At 41.7% G+C, this 21,762-nt stretch overlaps 1 non-coding gene across 1 annotated transcript; it reads left to right on the top strand.

Moving 5' to 3' along the window:
• Positions 1–117: 117 nt before the first annotated feature.
• On the top strand, positions 118–189 carry TRNAA-AGC. The gene has a single exon. It is a non-coding gene; the product is annotated as a tRNA-Ala (tRNA).
• Positions 190–21,762: the final 21,573 nt, after the last annotated feature.

Below are 21,762 nucleotides of genomic sequence, written 5' to 3'. Positions count from 1 at the left end.
ATTTTTCCTCACTTTTTCATCTCCAGAGTAATATATCATATGGTCATCCAACTCAAAATGCCCCATGCCAGTCCATCTCATTTCACCAATGCCTAATATGTCAATATTTATGCGCTTGGGGGTATAGCTCAGTGGTAGAGCGCATGCTTAGCATGCATGAGGCCCTGGGTTCGATCCCCAGTACTTCCAAACTCACTCGCTTATAGTATTGGCTTGTTTAAAATAGAACATTCCAGCACTGTAATATAAAAGTCGAAGGTTAAGTACGATCTAGACAGTGGCAACTTTAGTAAGTCACCTACATCATAAGATCAAAGAAACCCTGTTAGCATGATGGTTAAGCTCTCCTGAAATGCTGACCTTTAATACTCATTAGCCACTTGGAGGGAGAAAGATCTGCGTCTATAAAGACTGAAGCTTAACAAATCCATGGGGCAGTACTACCCAGTCACATAGGGTGGGCTGCACAGCCCCCCGCAGCCTCTCACAGGGTCAAGGACCGTTTCAGGCCCTCGGCTGGCACTGCCCGAGTGCAAGTACCACGTGGGAAGCAGTTCGGCTTCTGAGGGTGGGACGCAGGGATGTGGCGGTGCCCCACCCTTCCTCCCCACTGACCGGATTGAAGTTCTTCCTCCTTCCCTCTTTGCTTTTTTTCCTCTTGTGCCTATTTTCCAGTTTCCCTGACTCTTGCTTCCCCCCTCCTATCGCCTTCCTTTGCCTTCCTTCTGTTGTTGTTGTGTATCGAAGAGTCGGAACCGACCCAGAGCTGACCCTCCAACAGGTTTTCACAGGAGGAGACTGCCCATCCTACTCCCACGAAGCAATTGGTGGCCTCGAACCGTGTGCCTTCGGGATTGCAAAGTCCCCTTTGTGAGTGGAGTCAGCTCGAGAACAAATGACAATGGACCTTCCAGAAAGTAAACGTCTTGAAACTGTCTCTGATGCCTCTGATGCAACTTAAGGTGTAATCAGAGTACACTAAAATTCATTCTCTCTCTCTCTCTCTCTCTCTCTCTCTCTCTCTCTCTGTGTGTGTGTGTGTGTGTGTGTGTGTGTGTCGCCATCAGGTATGCAAATTATTAGTCATAATAATTGCCTTTTTTCTTTGAGGCCTCCTTGAGGCCCTTACAGGCGTTTGGTTTGGTCTTTGTCCAGCAGGTGGCGCTGAAGGATAGCTAATATAAGTATATGGGTCTGCTAGGTAAACACACCAATGTAAATGCTGAGCTATATGTACAGTATTTTCTTAGACTTGTGAGATCTTGTGGTTTAGTAGTAAGGAATTGCGCTGAAAACAAGTTATGCCAGGTTCAAATCCACCAGCTACTCCGTAGAAGAAAGATGGACACTCAATCTCCTTCCTCGCAATTTATAGCTGTAAGTCGGCTATGAATTCATCCCTACTTGGTTCAAAGCCTCTGAAAACCTGCCAGAGTCAGCTATGGGTCAGTCCCAACTTGAAAGTACACAGTTTACATCTTGAATGCTGGAATTTCAAATCCACTGCCTCTCAGTAAGAAGCTGGACAGTCTCCTTTCATAAAGATCGACAGGCTGAGAAACCAGCTGGGTTGGCACTGACTCAACGGTAGTGTATTTTACTTAACAGAATAGCTGTGAAAACTTTGGGTTGTCTGTCCATTCCTTGAATGTTTTAGCAAGATCTGCCTCACAATTATGCTCTTCAACCCGCCATCACCCTAATGCTTGGTGACTTCTATCTCTCTACAGATGGTCCTTACAACATTTTTCTTCCCAGTCTCTTAACTTCCTGTTCTTGTCTGGTGTCCTCTGATCAGTATGCGGACCGATCTCACATGAAACTCAGCATTACTAGCTCAGATGCCTTCCTGCCGTCCAGTGGCTTCCTGAGCCCATTCCCTCAACTTGAGCTGACTCTCAAGTTCCGTTTCTCCTCTGTGAAACTCCCAAGACCTGCTTCTCATCCTCACTTTCCTTACCCTAACCAAGCATCAAGATGATGGTCTCGCTCTGTATTTCACTGTTCAAATAGGAGCAATCAGTAGAGAACTTTCACAACACCCCACAAACTCCCCACATCTCCCCATCTGCTTCAGTTTTGACCCCACGTCCTGTTCCTGCTCCTTTGTGCTGCCTTTGTGCTCCAAGACTGAAGCTCACCCTCCAGTTGGACAGATGCCTGAGCCCCTCCTTTCCTAGCTGCTTAATGACGTCGGTCCTGCAGGTGCCCCCCACTCTCTGACCTCACCAATGTCCCCTGTCTCCTGGAGCTTTCCAACTTCATGTGGAGTTTGCCTCTACCTCACACTCTGGAAAGTAAGCCCCTCTCACAGCCACTGTTTCCTGTCTCATCTCTCTCCCTTTCCTTTTTTTTAGAAAAATGACTGAAATAATTGTGATTAATCTGTCAAGGTCTTTTCGTCTCTCTCTTTATTAAATGAACTAACCAGTTGCCATGTACATTGACCCTGATGCAAGGTGTACCCGTGCTGGTTGAGCTGTGCTCCGTAGAGCCCTCAATGGATGGTTTCTTAGAAACAGAACACCTGTTCTTTCTTCCAAGGAGACTCTGGGTAGGTTCAAACCACTGACCTTTTGTTTAGCACCTAAATACTGAAAGACTGCCCCTCCAGCAGCTTGTCTGTCTATCCATCACAGTTATGACATTTTCACATAATTATGACGTTACCCACATCATCCCACCGAAGCTACTCTTACTAGTGTCAACTTTGCCCAATGAAACAGACAATTCTCAATTCTTATTAGATTTCATCTATGCCAACATTTAAAATAATTGGTGACCCAAACCCACCCCACCTCACCCATCATCTGAATATTCTCTTCACTTGGCCGGCAGGAGGCCACACTCTCCTGGTTTTCTTGGTATCTCAGCGGCTGCTTCCTCTGAGGTTCATGGGTCCAGTCCTCCTCATACCCTTAATCTCAGTTTTTGCCTTTGTTCTTATCTTTTTCTGTCTACATTCTCACCTTCAGCTCTCTTCCAGTGTAACTTCTGTCAACAATTGCCTTTCTTTGAGCCAGCATTTGTCTGGAGATGCACAGTTCTTGATGGCGTAGCTTCTCAATGCTGACTCCAAGGGAGTGCTTTAAGAACTAGCAATTGAGAGAAAAGCCCTCTTACTCTCAGGACCCCCTAGAAATGTTGATTTCTCCCATCTTTTGCAATATATTAGAGATCAGATACTAGATGGCTGCCATTTCCTTTTCCCCCCTGAATCATACTCAATGTCTCTTGTGGCCACTTATGTGTCGTAAGATACCTGTATTAATCTTAATAAAAAGCAAGACTCTTTACATAAGCCTTCCGAATTACAGCAGAGTCTATATTTCAAGTGATGGATGTTAGGAAGTCATTCCTCTGTCTTTTTGTCAGGTGCAATGATTGTAGTTCGTTTGTCAGAAGAGTGAGTCCACATCTTTGTTCTCTGATCTTTTTAGACTTAAGATAACTCTGGCGGCTTTAGTGAGGAAAGTCCTGTTGCCAACTCAAAAGCAGGCAGTTCAAATCCACCAGCTGCTCCATGGGAGAAAGATGGACAGTCTCCTTCCAAACGACTTTTCTGAAAACCTCCTGGATGGGCAGCTATGAGTTGGTTCCAACTCAAAGGCAGTGAGATAGAGATTTGGACTTAAAATATTAAGGCCTTGTTTGTGGAATAAAATAAGAGAATGGGATGGGACATTATTTCCTCCATAAGAAGCACTCTGGTCTAGGGAAATACTTTTTGGATGCTACATCTTTTCCATAGGAGTTCTGGTGGCCTAGTGGATAAGGAGTTAAGCTGCCAACCCAAAGGTGGGTAGTTTGAATCCACCAGCTACTATACTGAAGAAAAATAAGCAATCTCCTGTCATGGTATTTGCAACATCTCAAAAATTAACCAGAGAGTCAGCGATGAGTTAGTTCCAACTTGACAGCTGTTGTTGCTGTTATGTGTTGTCAAGTCACTTGCAACTCATAGTAACAGCCCTAAACACTGCTCTATCCTGAGCCAACCTCACTGTCTCTGATAGACTTACCTGCATTAGCCAAGTCACTGACTCAATCCATCTCACTGATGGTTTTCCTCTCTTGCACTGTCCCTCCACCTTCCCAGGCATGATGTCCTTCTCCAAGGACTAGTGCCTCTTAGGAACACACCCTAAGTATGTCAGATGAAGCTTCAGAATCCTTGCCTCTAAGTAACAGCCTGGTTTTGCCGTCTCTAGGATGAACCTATTTGTTCTCCTAGCACTCTTCTCCAGCATCACACCTCAAAGGCATCGATTATATATCATTGCTCATCATTGTTCAGCTTTCTGTTGCAAATCAAGTAATTGCAAAGATCATGGCCTTTATCAGGAGCACATTATCTTCAGTCTGACATCGTTGCTCTTCAGTACTCTGGAGAGATCCCTGACAGCTGACTTTCCCAATACAATTAATCTTTTAATTTCCTGGCTGCTGGTACCAAGAGTGTTGATTGTAGATACAAGCAAAACTAAAGCTGTGAACAATCTCAATCTCTTCACCATCTGTCATGACGCTGCCAATCGGCCCAGTGGTGAAAATCTTTGTTTTCTTGATGTTGAGCTTCAGTCTGTACTTAAGGCTGCAGTCCTTGACCTTCTACAGCAAGCTCTTCAGGTCCTTCTCAGTTTCAGCAAGCAGGGTTGTGACATCTGCATAACGCAGGTTGTTAATGAGTCTTCCTCCAATCCTGATGCCACATTCCTCTTCAAGAATATATTTCTATGGTATCTAGTCTTTTAAAAAAAAAAACAAAACAGAAAACTGACTATCATGTCCAGCAGATATTCTCAGCCTCAGCACCCATCCAAGAGTGGCTGTGTCTTTTTATGTCAAGCACATCTATTCTTTGAGGGAAAAGGTCAATGAAGCCAAAGTCAACCAGACTCCCCATGACTCTCCAACCCATTGATGTAGCCATCTATTCTGTGTTAGTTACTGTGCTGGGCCTTAGTCATACAGAGATAAATGCCACTCTGAGAGCATAGTCTCTAGGGAGCCACACTTCTAACTCCAAGGCCTCTCTCTCTCTAACACTTCTAACCCACCAGTGGCTTCAAGGGAGAAAGATAGGCTCTCACCTGTGAGATTCAGCCTGAGAAGCCCAATGGAGGGTCAACACTGAGTCACTTCTGGCTCAGAGAGACAGAAAAAGATCATGGTGAAGAGACTGAGATTATTCACAGTTTTAGTTTGCTTGGCTCCACTGTCAACACTCTTGAGACCAGTAGCCAGGAAATTAAAAGACATGTTGCCATGGGAAAGTCTGCTGTGAGGAACCTCTGCAAAGTACTGAAGAGAAATGGTCTCTTTGGAGACTAAGGTGCGTCTGATACAGGCCATGGTCTTTTCTATCACTTATATGCATCAGAGAGTTGGACAAGGACCAAGGAGGATAGAAGGAGAATTGATGCCTTTGAGCTGTGGTGAGGGGGAATAGTATTGAGAGTACCACGGACAGCTAGGAAAACAAACAGATTCATCCTGGAAAGGGTTAAACCAGGTGGCTCCTTGGAGGCAAGAATTCTTAGGCTCTGTCTAACATACTTGGGACATGTTTTAAGGAGGGACCGGTCCTTGGACAGAGAGACATCATGCCTGGGAGGGTGGAGGGACAGCGCAGGAGGGGAAGGCCCTTTATGAGGTGGATTGACTCAGTGACTGGGTTAATCGGGATGGGAGTGTCAGAGAGAGTGCGATTGGCCCAGGACAGAGCAGAGTTTAGGGCTGTTGTACATAGGGTGGCTATGAGTCGCAAGCTACTCAACAGCACATAACAACAACAATAAGTAGTCACTGGGTGATACAAATGATTAACATAATCGGCTACTAACCATAAGGTTCCTACCCCTGAGGTCCCTAAGCACTAGTGGTAAGAAGCTGCACTGCAATCCCAAATACATGCGATTTGAATCCACCAGCTGCCCCACTAGAGAAGGATGGGGAATCTCCTGTGGATTAACCACCCCTGAAAACCCACTGGAGGGTCAGCTATGGGTCAATTTTGATTTGGTGGCACACAATAACAACATAAACAACCGTAAGGCTGAGGTTCAAGTACACCTAGGGGTACCTCAGGAAATGACCAGTAGTCTGCTTCCCATAAAACCATGCACCGAAAGCCCCATGAAGTACAGCTTCTAACCTGCACACATGGAGTTGCCATGAGTCGGAATTGACTCAGTGGCACCTGGAAAAACCATTTCTTAGGGTAAGGAGAAGGATGAGTAGACACAGCATCAGAATGCATTGGGATGTGTTCTAAATTCAAGCACAGACGAGACATGAGCTCTGGATTTCTGAAGGGTTCTCTGAAGGCTTCTTGGAGAAAGTGACATTTAAACAGAATTCTGAGTGATGAGTGGGAGTCTACTCAGTATAAAAATAGGAGAAAAGCCTGCAGAGATAATTATATATTCAACCAGTAAAGGGATAAAAGAACACGGCATGTTGGCAGAACAGGAAAATGTCTGGTGGGCCTGAACTGTAGATGGGGAGTTGACTGCGATATTGCTGAAATAAAATGTTAATATATTTGGTAAGTGGTCAAATTCTGTCCTGTTATTTATTAAAATGTGTCCTTTTTTAAAAAAATATTCTGCTGTAGTCCTAAGCTCTAAACTTGTAAGTATGTTCCTGTTTAGAAATAGAAGTTTTCTTTACATATATTCATGAAATCATACTAGCATCTTAACCTATAGCTCACCCTCCTGTAGGTTCCTGGAGGCTATAATGGCAAGGAGAAGATTGCTAATCTTTCTGCCTCGGAGCCAATGATTAGATTAGAATCAGCAGAGAAGGGCTGCCCTGTGTTAGCAGCACAATTCATGATGGACCAAGCCATGAGAGCTCACTAGAAAATACAAAACCAAATACCAAATCTACTGTCATTGAGTCGGTTCAGACCCTTAGTAATCCTCAGAGTGTCTGACATCTCACCATTTCTGAAAGATTTCATTTTTTTAAAGGCAGACTTGAAACAGAGACACATAGGCATGGATGCATCTATAAACTGTGAAGGAATACCAAGGGTCACCTCAATCACCGGACTGGAAAAACGACCCACAGAAGACGTTGACATGATGGAGATGTAGACTTGGAATTTTAGCCCTCAGTATACTGAGAAGAAAAGAATTCTCTTCTCTTTAAAGGTATCCATCAGTGGGGGTTTTGTTGTTACAGCAGCAACAGGGAACTAAGATATAAACACATGCACTGTTGTAGGACATTCTAGCACAGGGCGTCTCACTATAACATCACCTCACACGGGAACTTGATAGAAATGCAAGTTCACCTCTACCCATACTTTAGGAGGAAGAAACTGTGGTTGAGGGGTGAACAAGCTATGTTGTCACAACAAGATGTCTAGGTGATGCTCAGTCAAGTTTGAGAAGCTTATCCATTCTAACAGCAGAGAAGAATATGAAGCTGGATGAAGGCAGGTGGGAGTTAGGTGGAAGCTCCATGGAAGATTCTGAATGGCCCAGGTACCAGCATGAGTTCTTAGAGGAAAGAACGGATTTGAAAGACCCTAATTAAACTGCTTATTTGACAAAAGACAAGCAAAGTACATTCTGGAGCCTACTCAACCACCAGTTAGCTGGTGCTCCATAGGGATTGCATTGGCCTTGACTGTTTACAAGTGAATCACCAGATCTTTCTTCTGAGGCATCTCTGGGTGATTTCAAGCTTCTGAGGAGTAATCCAGCACAAATCATTCCTACTACCCAGGGACTCTGCTTTCTCATAATCTGTTCATTATCACAATTATCTAAGTGGCTTTTTAAAAAATATATAAATGTCAGGCAACACTCCCAATTTAACATACCTCTGCTATAGAGAGGATTCTCTGCTCTTCTCTCTCTTCTTTCTCTTCCCTTCTTAAATCTTTTTCACATTTTAGGTTTTCTTTCCATGAATCTTCCTTCTTCATAATGTAATTCAACTGCTTACTTGTCCTTAGGGGAAGATTTCTGATGAGTACTTCTTAGGGACCTCTAGTGGACTAGTGATAAGAAGCTGCACTGCAATCCCAAATGCACCTGGTTCAAATCCACGAGCTGCTCCTCTGGAGAAGGATGGGCAGTCTTGTGCTGTGTGATTAACTGTCTCTGGTAACTCACGAAAGAGGGTCACCAATAGGTCAGTTCCTACTCAACAGCACACAACAACAACGATCACCACCTGCCTTTGTCACAAAGGAATATAGCCTTACAGCATCAACACCAAGAGAAGGGATCACTACTGCGACCCAATAATCTCCGTTACGGCCATTTATTTACTGCATTCCCTGGAGAATATTTTAAAGCTGATGTGTAAACTGATGCTCAGGCTCAACCTCAATCTAAATGGAGCGTCTGAGATAGAAATATTTTTCAAATAGTAAGTGATTCTCACATGCAACCAGCACAGAAGGATGTATAATCGGTGGGATCAACTGCCTCTGAAAACCTGCTGGAGGGTCAGCTATGGGTCAGATTGGACTTGATGGTATACAACAGGCAAAGAAAGGCACAGCATAGTCAGTGTATGAACATGCTTAACACGTGGAAGGGGCAGGCTACCAAGAAAAGGCCATTAACTTCAGTGATGTGGGTTACTGGAGCTCAGGCGGCACAGTGGAGGGGATCCATTGGACTTCAGGAACAGATGGTAAAACAAAGCCAAACAACAGGCACAGTACTGTAAATACAGAAGCAGACACAAAAGCCAAAAGGAAACAGTGAAGACATACAAGCTGCAGTTAAACAAGAGAAATAAACAATCTTCTGTTATGTAGTTTGAAATGAAGATCAAGGGAAGAAACAGAATTCTAGAACAGTACACGCAAAATGAACAAACAATAAACGTCTTGCAGTTTTCTCCAGACGTGGTAAGAGGAAAGGTGGACGAGCCTTCCTTCTCACTGGTGCTTTCTAGTGGCAGAGACGTGGACCTGCAGCATAAGTTAGCATCCCTGGGAGAAGTCATTGTGGACATCTTGAAGACCTGAAGCCTTCTCTCCCTTCCAGGCAACCCAACCCACTGACATTTAACTGATTCTAAATCATAGCATCTTTCCTTTGGATTTCTAAAACTATAAATCTTTATGGGAAGAGACTTCCTCGTCTTTCTCCCATGGAGAAGCTGCAGAGTTTGAACTCCTGACCTTTTGGCTAATAGTTCAACACACAACTAACTTGAAAGAGTTACCATGGCTTCCCAACCTCCAGATTACTTTATTGAGCTGGGAGAACGAGTCAAACCTCAATGAGGCTGACTGAGTTTCTTATTGGATCTTACGTTTAACAAAACCTTTATGAAATGTTAGCAGTCACATTCCTTAGACTCATGCCTTAGCCCCAGCTTGGTAATTTCTCCACCCTTCTCAAGCCACCAGGCTATAGAAAAGTGAACTGAAAGCAAAATCTCACCTTAAAATGGGAAACACATATTGAGTCTCAAAATAAGCATGATGTCCCTCTCCAAGGACCGGTCTCTCCTCACAACATGTCCAAAGTATGTGAGACAGAGCCTCAGAATCCTTGCCTCCAAGGAGCCACCCGGTTTAACCCTTTCCAGGACAAATCTGTTTGTTTTTCTAGCCGTCATGGTATTCTCAATACTCTTCTCCAGCACCACAGCTCAAAGGCATCAATTCTCCTTCTATCCTCCTTGGTCATTGTCCAACTCTCTGATGCATAACAAGTGATTGCAAAGACCATAGCCTGTATCAGACGTACCTTAGTCTCCAAAGAGACACCATTGCTCTTTAGTACTTTGGAGAGGTCCCTAACAGCAGACTTTCCCATGGCAATGCGCCTTTTAATTTCCTGGCTGCTGGTGCCAAGACATCATGCTTGGGAGGGTGGAGGGACAGCGCAGGAGAGGAAGACCCTCTGTGAGGTGGATTGATCCAGTGACTGGGATAATTGGGATGGGAGTGTCAGAGACAGTGCGATTGGCACAGGACATAGTGGAGTTTAGGGCTGTTGTACATAGGGTAGCTATGAGTCGCAAGCGACTCGACAGCACATAACAACAACAACAACTCAAAATAAACTGGGGAAGATTCAGTAGACTTCACTGTATGAGGACAATTGGACATCTATGCAGAGCTGTGGATCCAAGACATAAGCAATTTCTGTCTGATCCATAAGGTTGTTGTTGTTTACCATGGAATTGGAATGGACCCATAGCTGACCCTCCTGTGGGTGTTCAGAGACAGTAATCACACAGAGGAAATTGTTCATCCTTCTCCCGGAGAGCTGCTGGTAGCCTCGAATCGTATGCCTTCAGGATTGCAGCACAGCTTCTTACCACCAGAGCTCCCCAAAAGTAAGATAGCAAACTAAAATAAATGAAAGAAAGCTAAGAGAGCAGACACAAGTTGGGCAAAGAACCTAGTTTGGAAAAAACCAGAAACCAACATTCCCTTGAGTGCTTTGCGCCACAGGGAATTTAAAAAATATACTTTTTGAAGATAATTATAATACTCTTTGAGGAAGTAGTTTTAAAAGAGTGGAAAGAGGGAAAACAGATCATAAAAAGTAAGTAGGAACGAGTAAGAGTTTATAATGATGATAGGTTAAATAAAATAAAAATTGGGAGTTTATCTGAGATAACCAGATCAAAACCAATTCACCTATTTTTCTCCCTAGGAGCACCTGGTATATTTATACCACTCACCTTTCCCTTAACAGTGCAACTCACACCATACTCTACCACCAGGGATCCTTATACCTGAGAAAGAAGATGCGGTTTTTAATACTGTTGTTATAATTGTTGTTAGACTTAATGAACATATTTGTTCCCTCACTAAGAAGAACAAATTATCAAAAGCAGAGGATCTTAAGGTTCAAACAATCACCTTTCATCGAGTTGCTCTGAGTATAGCTACCCATTAATTTAGAATGATTTCCTTCCTCTCTGGAGGAAAGAAATCCTATTGTACCCAGGCCTGACTTTCCTATTATTCATGGCACAATTTAGAAAATGAGTTGAACTCAAGAATTTTTATTAATAGATCAGTGATTTTTAATAATAGAGCTAATAATAAATTACAAGTCTTCTACCACAACCAGATCTACATTTATCTCAATATATGTCCATTAATTGGCTGGATATTGGCAGTGGAATATTTAGCTGTACAATCTGAAAGCTTGACTAAGTTCATCAGCAGAAAAATGAAACTGTAACCTCTGAACTAGAGCAAATCTTTGCCTTCTTCATACAGCACTGTTTTAATTCTACCCTCAAGCTCAAATATCCATGTATATTCTGAAATTCTCTCAGATGGATTTGCAAGATAATTATTGTTCCTTGTGTAGTCCTTTTGCTTCTGCACATCTGTGTGTGTGTGTGTGTTTGATTATTTTTAGCATCACTCAAGTCGAATATTCCGGTCTGTCTGTAATGATCTGTGCCCTAAATTACTGTGCACGTTTTCTATTGTGGTCTGCAAAGCTCTTTAATGAAAAGCATTGAAAATCTCATTTGGAAGATCCCCTGAAAGATTAATTAAATGGGTCTCTTATTTCTTCTTTAAAAAATACAGAGAGCTTTTTCATCGGGTTTAGTGACTGCTCCCTCTCATTAGGAGCTCTGGTGTTGTAAAGGATGAGAAGTTTCACTGCCAACCCAAAGGCATGTGATTTGAGACCACCAGAGGTTTGTATCTGTCAGGGTTCTCCACAGAAGCAGAATGGAATAGGCATTTATCTATATGTATATTTAGGGAATTCTGGAAGCCTAATGGATAAGAAGTTGGTTGTTAATCCAAAGGCAGTCAGTTCAAATCCATCAGCTTCTCTGCAGAAGAAAGATGGGCAATCTCCTTCTGTGTGATTTTCAGCTTCTGAAAAAAACCCAGTAGAGAGTCAGCTCTGAGTTGGTTCTGACTTGACAGAACATAACAACAACCAGCTATGTATATTTAAGGAGTCTCTTGGCTTAGTCCATAAGGAGTTATGCAGCTAAGCCAAAGGTTTAAACTCTCCAGCTACTGTGTGGGATAAAGATGAGCCATCTCTTCCCATGCAATTTATAGCCTCTGAAATTTTGCTAGAGGGTCAACTATGAGATGATTCTCACTTAACAATGTGTTTGAGGATTTTTTAGGTGATATTGTGTATTACACGTCATGTTACTAAATTAAAGCTCAATGGTTCAAATTCATCAGCTGCTCCAACCACTGCTCCATAGGAGAACAATGGGCAGCCTCGTATAGTCAGATCTACAGTCATGGAAACCAGCAGCCGCCTCACCGTGGGTTGGGATTGACTTGATGGCAGCTTGATTGACAGAAGAGTTTGGTTTTTTGGTTTTCCTATATATATTTCAAACAATGGTGTTCCCAATTACTTGCTATGTATCAGAGAGCTGGGCAATGAATAAGGATGGCAAAAGAAGAATCAATGCCTTTGAGTTGTGGTGCTGGAGAAGAGTCTTGAATATACCATGCACTGCCAAGAAAACAAATAGGTTTGTCTTGGAGAGGGTGAAACCAAGTTTCTCCTTGGAGGATAGGATTTTAAAGCTCTGTCTCACATACTTTGAGCTTGTGGCCAGGAGGGATTGTTCCTTAGAGAAGGACTGTATCCTTGGAAGGGTGGAGGGACAGCACAGGAGAGGAAAACCCTGGATGAGATGGATGGATACCATTACTGGTGCGATGGTGGTTGGTGTGTCAGAATCAGTGAGACTGGCTCAGCACAGGGCAGGCTTGCACATAGGGTTGCTATGGGTTGCAGGTGACTCGATGACATATAACAACAACAGTGGTATAGTACATTATGTGCTTGCTGCTAACTGTAATGTTGGCAGTTCAAATCCACCAGCCACTCTGAAGAATGAACAATCTCCTCCCAGAAAGATTTACAGCTCTGGGCCTTGATGAACAATCTCCCTGAGTTAGAATCAACTCAACAACATTAGGTTTGATTTGAGTTCAAGTTTGGGGTTTTGGTTGCACAGTGGTTAAGCACTATGGCTGCTAACTGAAAGCTTCATAGTTTGAAGCCCCTAGTCACTCCAAGAGAAGAAGATTTATAGACCTGGAAAACTTATGGGGAAATTCTACTCTATCCTCATGGTCACTGTGAATCAATTCACCCAAATTGGATGTGAATGGGGTTCAATATATGCATATTTATACCCATCAGGTGGAATATTATGCAACCATTTACAAAAATTGATAGAAATAAAAATCAAGCTATACTTAGAAATATTTATGCTCTGAGAGTAAATACATCATAATACAATATTGTTTGTATTTATTTTAGCCCTGTCTCTGAGGATGGTATAGATAAGGCAGGGTTCAGGTTGGCTGTTCACAGGGTCACTATGAGTTGTACTTAACCCAACGACATCTAACAACAACACAACATCTCTATCTATTTAAGGAGATCTGGTGGTATAATAGGTAAGAGGTTGGCTACTGATGAAAAGTTGAAAACTCTAACCAATCTTGACATCAGTATTAATCACATCTACAAAATGTCCTCACAGTAACATTTAGACTAACATTAGACCAAACTGCAGGGGACTGCAGCCTAGCATGGATTTGTCATGGATGCAGGATATAAGAAAACAGTGGTAGTTAAAATTATTGAAAAGCATATCCAGTGGCACTGTAGCAAAAAGTCAGCAGTTTGAACCCACCATCCACTCTATGGGAGAAAGATGAGGCACTCAGCTTCTGTAAATATTTACAGCCTTAGAAATCCAATGCAATGGTTTTACTCTTTCCCCCTGATCTCTATGAATCAGAATCAACTTAGTGGACTTTTATTTCTCTGATAGTTACAGAAATCTCTGTTTGAAAAGTTCAATGAGCATTTCTAAAGATAAACAAACCTGAAGTCACAATTAAGCTATAGCTGTTACTTAGGACCCATCAGGTGAACTCAGGCCTATAGTGACCTGTGAACAACAGATAGTACTTTGCCTTATCTTACATCATCCCCATAACCTCTACTATGCTCAAGGCCATTGTTGCAATCACTGTGTCAATCCCTCTCGTTAAGGTTCTTCATTCTTCTTTCTTGGACCCTCTGCTTTTCCAAGTGTGATGTAGTTTTCCAAAAGCTAGCATATTTACAATATATGATATAAAATTTCACCATCATCCTGATGCCCAAGGGGCACCCGGGTTGCAATTCTTCCAACATGGATTTGTTTGCTTGCTTGGCAGTTCATGAGATATTTAATACTCTTGCCCAACATCATAATTCAAGTGCATTAGTTCTTCTTCTGTATTCTTTATTTATTGTCCAACTTTCATATGCATATGAAACATTGAAAATACCCTGGCTTGGGCATACCTTAGTTTTTAAACTGACATGCTTATTGTTTGTTACTTTAAAGAGGTCCTTGACAGCAAATTTGTCAAACTTCAATGTGTCTTTTGAGTTCTTAACTGCTGTTGCTACCATGGATACTGATTGTGGATCAAATGAAAATGAAATTTTATTAACAACTTCAGTCTTTTCTCTCTTTATCATAATGCTGCTTATTGGTCCAGTGGTGAGGATTTTTGTTTGTTTGTTTGTTTGTTTTCCTCATGTTGAGGTATAATCCATAATGATGGTTGTAGTCTTTGATCTTCTTCATTAAGTGCTTCAAATCATGTCTCTGCAAGCAAGGTTGTATCATCTGCATAATTTAAGTTGTTGATGAATCTTATTCATACTGACGTCACCATCTTCTTCCTATAATCCAATGAGCTATTATAGGCCAACTAATTAGAATATAACTTTTAAAATATATTCTAAGGAGGAAATATTTTTTCTATTTGGAGATATTGCAGATTATCCAGGTAACTTTTTTAGAAAGTCTGAAATCAGAGCTTACCAACAATGTTGTGTCATTAGAACTTAAGCATGTCTAGGTCTACCATGATTTTCATTTCTATTATGGCTGTATACTACTTCACATGATAATTATATCTTAAAATATTTTAATAGTTCTCTTATTGCTTAAAACTTATGGCTCCTTCCCATACCAAGCTATTGGAGATAACCAAATGTAGAATTTTGTCCACACAAATTTTGTAATCTTGCATGCTATTCCCAACAACAATATTTTTATAAGCCTTGATCTATGTTGCCAAATGGTTATACATTGATTTGTAAAACGAGTGTTAGTCCATGGAAGTTTAATTTCACTCTGCTCTTGTCAACACTAACTGTCTAGCTAGTTCCAATTCATGTTATTGTTACGTACCTTTGACTCAGACCCAACTCCCAGCTGACCCTCTAGTGGTACTCAGAGACTGTAAATCAAACAGGAATGGATTTTGCATTTTTCTCCACAAAGCAGCTGGTGAATTCCAGCTTGCTGCCTTTGGGTAAGCAGTGCAACTCCTCACCACTAAACCACCATGGTGACCCTATATGTGTCCGAGTAGATTTTTATGACACATGGGGTTTGCACTGGCTGATTTTTTAGATGAGGTCCTAGTCACCTTGTAGTGAGCTGAAACCACTGACATGTTGGTTAACTGTCAAAAACATTCACTTTTTGTACCACCCTGTTAACATTGTTGTTGTTAGGTGTCCTTGAGTTACATGAAACCATGTTCTATCATGCGCCATGCTTGTCATCCCCAACACATTTGAGCCCATTGTCATAGTCACTGTGCCAGTCTATCTCACTGAGGGTTTTCCTCTCTTTCTCTGGCTCTCCATCTTTCCAAGCATGATGTCTCTTTCCAAGGAACATCCTTTCCTAACAACATATCCAAAGCATGAGACGAAGTTTTGCCATCCTTGCCTCTAAGCACTCTGGTTAGACTTTCTCTAAGACATACCTGATTGTTCAGTCCAAGTGATATTCAGTCTTCCTTTCCAACGCCACAATTCAAAGGCATCAATTCCTCTTTCATCCTTATTCATTTCCCAGTTCTCCATGCATAGTAGGTGACTGGGGGAGAAATCAGTTCAAATCAGGCACACCTTGGTCTTAAAACTGACAGCATTGTTCGCCAGGATTTTGGAGAAGTCCTTGACAGCATTTTCCAATGCTGTACATCTCCTGATCTCCTGACTGCTAGTACTGAGGGCATTGATTGTAGATCAAAGTTAGATGAAATAATTCACAATTTCAATCTTTTTCCATCTATCATGATGCTACCTATTGTCCTGGTGGTGAGGATTTTTTTTTTTACTTGATATTGGGATGCAATCCATATTGAAGGCTATATTCTTTGATCTTTTGCAGCAAATGCTTCAAGCGTGCCTCACTTACAGTGAGTAAGGTTGTGTTTCCACCTGATTTTAAGCCACACAGTGCTGACTTGTTCTATTAGGATAACAGCTGCTTGATCTAGGTATAGGTTTCACATGAGCACAATCAAATGTTCTGGGACTCCCATTCTTCTCAATGGGAGCCATAATATATTGTAATCCACACAATCAAATGCCTTCACATAGTCAATAAAGCAGAGATAGTCATTCTTCTAGTATTCTCTGCTTGCAGCCAGGATCCATCTGACATCAGCAATAATAACCCTAGTGCCACAGCCTCTTCTAAATCCAGCTCGAATGTCTAGCAGTTCTCTGTCAATGAACTATTCTAGCCATTTTTTATATATTCAGCAATATTTGCCTTGAATGTGAAATTAATAATATTGTTCAATAACTTCTATATTCTATTGGGTCACCTCTAGATTATGAAAATAATCTTATTATAATTCACTCACTCCCTCATCACCATTAAGTCGGAACTGACTCATAGCTCATCTCCCATGGGGTTTTTGAGACTATAAATTGCAGGGGAGATTTCCCATCTTTCTCTCCTGAAGCTGCTGGTGGATTTGAACCACCAGAAAAGTTCCTGCACCTTGAATTAGCAGTTGCACTACCAAAATTGCTATAGAAATTGAGCATCTTCCTGAACATTTTTTATTAGTCTATTTCTCTTTTTGTGAGTTATTTGCTTATGTATATTTTAGAAGTCGACAGCAGAGATGAAGTTTTGTCCTGCAACTTTCTGATGCCCTTTCTACTTTTCCTATCACTCATCTCCACTCTCTGTGAACTGGTCAGAAAAAAATTCCCCAAGGGCTCTGTTCCCACACAAGGCAACTATGATGGTACTAGTTCATTGCCACATGGTGACAGGGAAAGCCTCAGATACCTTTGCATTATCTTTGCCCTTCTTCTGGCTGCCTTCAAATATACTAGAGACATGTAACTACTACTTTTCTACTTGGAAATTGTATTCCTGAAATCAGTGGTTTAAAGTACTGTGCATTAGATATATCTGGGGACCTTTCAAGATTCCCAGTACCCAATACATTGTACACACCAATTAAATCAGAGTCTCCAGGGGTGGGATCATCCTGGAATCAATGTTTTCTGAGGCTTGCCAGAAGATCCCAGTGTGAGTCAGGAGGATATAGAGTCCATACAGTGGTGCTGCTGTCTGCAGGGAAATGAACAGAGTTGCAAGGCAAAGAGGATCCAGAGAGGTCCTTATGCTGGATAGCTTTCTTCCGGCACCACAGAAAAAAAAGGCCAGGAGGGGAATTTGTTTGGCATTGGACTCATAGCTGACCCTCCATTGGATTTCCAAGGCTGTAAATTAGATGGGAGGAGATTGCCTGTTTTCCTCCCTCAGAATCACCAGCAACATCCAGAGATGGAAGGCAAAGGCTAACCCAAAGGGCTTAGCAGCACAGCCCCCTAGTGACGAGGCCACCAGAGCTCACCCTATCAAAGTCGGCACTAAGATAACCCACTGGGGCAGTTCTGCTCTGTAACACATGGGGTCAGCGTAGACTTAATTGGGGTGGGGTTGGGGGGTTTGCATAACACAGCACACTCAAAATGCTTCAAAAAAAGAATAGCCCCAGCATTCACACATATAGTGCAAGTTAACTATTGAAATCAATTAGAGACTTTTAAAACATCATTTTGTCATATACCATTTTATATTTAAATAAAGAGATGTTTGCTTAAAAACTCATGAGTAGCAAAAGCTGGTTTGTGAAGATCTCCAAACCTTTAGCTGCTACTATCAACAGTCCTGAATCTCCAGCCCAAACTTAACTTGCTGTTGCCCAGCCGATTAGAACTCCTAGCAACCCTTTAAGACAGAATAGAACTGCCCCACTGGGCTTCTGTTGCAAAATGTCCTAAAACTGGAGCAGATTGCCTCATCTTTCTATCACGGAGGAGACCGTGGGCTTGAACTGCTGACCTTTCAGTTGGAAGCTAAGTGCTTAAGCACAACACTGTGACATATTCTTCACATAGGGAAATGATTCCCTAAAGGATGATCTTAAGACACTTAACCCTGATGGGTTTCAGAATTGACTGGTTATGAGCACTATATTGTCTTTACCAACGGAAAACAAAATGCACTAATTAGATCATTTCGAAACTAGAGATTAAAACAAAACTTTCCCTTTACTTCTATAAAGTTAAACTCATTATACTAGCCCTCCTGGAAGTTCTTAACAGAATTGATCTATTTCACTAGGTGGTGCTATGAACAAATTCATGTGTCCCATCATTGTCACAGTTAATATTCCTACTGTTGTCTTTTTAGACAAACTCTCGTCTCTTTCTGTGGTAGACATGGCTATTAATTCACAATCTGGATTAAAAGCCATCCAACAGTCTGTTCTAATCTTTGCATAATTGAGAAATAAAGTTAGGCTCCCTGGAATAACATTTTTAACTATCAACCCAAATATTGCCTTTAGAATTGAAAGAAATATATACATACATTTTCATTAAATTGTATCACATTTCTCCCAAATTGCTAAAACAATTACAGCTTTAAAATAGCTCCAAGGCTTTATCTTGCAGACATTCAGTCCTTATGTTTTCTTTTAAAGCCAATAATGAAATATAGCTTCTGTTAGCTCTCTATATAAATCCAAAACACAGATTAGACCTGAAAGAATCGGACTTCTTTTTATGGATTCCAGCATCTGACCGTTATCTGAGACAGGATTAAGCAGAAGGAGTTTCTGACTCTTCTCAACAGAAATAGGGCAATCCCTGGCCCTGAGCCACTATGTTCAGTCCTCTGCTCGGGTAATATGTGGCCTTCATCAAAAGACAGACCCGGCGCCAAAGAGTCCCTTGGGTTGGAATTGCTGTCAGGGCAGATGGACAAATTCTCCGGAAGCTAGATCAGAAATTCCCGAGGCCATTGGCAGCCCCATTCCTTCAGTCACCCTGGGAAGGGTAAGATTCTTGACTGTCCAGAGACCAAATCGCCACACTGTATTTAGTGTTTTCCTAAGTAAACACAGATCTTGCCTCAAGGGCTCTGCTCTTGAGCTTTTACGTTTCTGTGAGAGGTAGAATAAGTTTTGGAAATCTTTTGTTGAAAGACCAACCTTGATATGAAGAGCCGTAGAAGGTCAAAGACAAGCTTGTATCCATCCAGAGCTAAGAGAAATGTCACCCTAGGAAAAGTGGATGTTAATGAGTAGATGAAACAACTGTAAGATATTTCCTGTGGAGTGGCCTAATGTTTGGCTGGTCTGTGAATTCTGCCTCAGCACATATGATGCACTTGACATTCATAGCAGTTTCTTGGCTGAGCTTGCTGGTGCCTGAGTGTTTGCATGCACTATTTCTGATTGCCAGTTGGTTATCTTTTCTGCCACCCCGTAGGTGCCAAGTCTACCATCTACAGCATTAGCCAAGACCCACACGCCAGAGAGGAGTGACCTTCAACCTGTGATGCAGCTGCTTTTCAACGGCTTCTGCTACTTTCTTCTAAGAAGCACTCTCCAGTGGAAATGAGCAGTTGGAATGAATTCAGGGGTAAATTTGTGGGGTGAGAGGAAGAAGAGCCAGGATATCAGTCAAATAATTGTCCTTAAAGGGCAATCAACAATAATATTCCATTCAAGATGTACACAAGACTACTATGAACAACTGTATGCCAAGACAGTAATTTAGTAATTTAGAGGAATTGTGCAAATTCCTAGAAAGATACAAACTACTAAAATTGATGGGGGGGGGGGGAGGAAGAAGAAAATCTGAGTAGAGAAGTGAGATTGGATTAGTACTAAAAAACTCATCACAATGAGAATCATGACAGGAGTTTCAAAAGCTTGTGAGCAGCCTTCAGAGGTATAACTATTGGTCTCTCTCTGTCCAAAACAAAGAAGAAGGAAGAAAAGACAAAAATGCATAGTGACAATTAGTCCAAAGGTGAACTTAACCTTCCATGACCTTGACTCCTGAAGAACTAGATGGTGCCCACCAAACACCTCTACCCACTTCAAAAGAGATAACAATGGAAAGTCCTGGATAGAGTGGGAACAAATGTAGAAAAAACTCAAAAGCAAGTTGTATCTCAGGAATATGAGGTTAGTTAAGTATCTGAAAATCAATTAATCTAATAATTTCTGTAAATAGACTATAAAACCCAAATCATATGGTGCTCTCAATAGATACTGAAAATGCTTTTGACAAAGTCAACACTCCTACAATAAAATCACCTAACAAACTAGAAATCAATGAGAACTTCACTTGACATAAAGATTCTGCATAAAAAGCACAGCTAATATTATACTTAATGGTGAAAGACCAAATGCTTTTCCCCTAAAACCAAAAACAAGACAAAAATGCTCTCTCGTGCTACTTCTATTCAACAACATATTAGAAAGTGGTTTTGGTAAGGAGTAAGTTGCATTGCCAACCCAAAGGCACATGGTTAAAATTCACCAGCTGCTTCTTGGGATTTGCTCTTGGAATCACTCCTCTCATACAATTCACAGCCTCTGAAAACATGATAGAGGGTTAGTTATAAATTGGTCCCAATTTGACAGCACATAACAACAACAGTATATATAGTAAGAAGGATTTAAAATGAGGGAAGATAAAATTTCTCTGTATTGGGGAATAAGTAAAATTACCTCCATTTGCAGATCAGATAATCTGGGCAGGTGTGCCGGAGACAGTGAGATTGGCTCAGGATAGGACAGGGCTCAAAGCTATTGTGCGTAGTGTCACTATGAGTCATAGGCAATTTGTCAAATAACAACAAGGTATTCCTTAAATATTAGTAGAATTAAAGAGCTAGCTCAATTGGTTGTTGGATATAAGATCAATATGTTGTTGTTGTTATGTGCCATTGAGTTGCCTGCAACACATAACAACCCTATATATAATAGCCCTAAACCCTGCTCTATCCTGTGCCAATCTTATTATCTCTGACACACAAACCCTCATTACCCTATTCACCGAATCAATCCATCTCATCGAAGGACTTCTTCTCTTGCGCTGTTCCTCCACCCTACCAAGCATGACGTCTCTCTCCAAGGACAGGTCCCACCTTATCACAGGTCCAAAACAGGTCAAACAAAGCTTCAGAATCCTTGGCCCCAAAGAGCAGCCTGGTCTTACACTCTCTTTCTGACAAACCTATTTGTTCTAACAGTCCATGGAATATTCAACAGTCTTCTCCAGCACCACAGCCCAAAGGTATCAATTCTCCTTCTCTCATCCCTAGTCATTGTCCAGCTTTCTGATGCATAGCAAGTAATTGCAAAGACTATGGCCTGGATCAAGCACACCTTAGTCTCCAGGCTGACATTGTTGCTCTTCTGTACTCTGGAGATGTCTCTGATAGCAGACTTTCCCAGTGCAATTCATCTTTTAATTTCCTGGCTGCTGGTACCAATTGTGAAGCCAAGCAAACTAAAGCTGTTTACAATCTCAATCTCTTCACCATCTATCATAATGCTGCCAGTCGGCCCAGTGGTGAGAATCTTTGTTTTCTTGATGTTGAGCTTCA

This window comes from Elephantulus edwardii, unplaced genomic scaffold (assembly GCF_000299155.1).
Source record: "Elephantulus edwardii isolate Elephantulus edwardi_28Jun2011 unplaced genomic scaffold, EleEdw1.0 scaffold00070, whole genome shotgun sequence".
NCBI classification, from domain to species: domain Eukaryota; kingdom Metazoa; phylum Chordata; class Mammalia; order Macroscelidea; family Macroscelididae; genus Elephantulus; species Elephantulus edwardii.
This window is presented reverse-complemented; position numbering and strand designations above follow the sequence as displayed.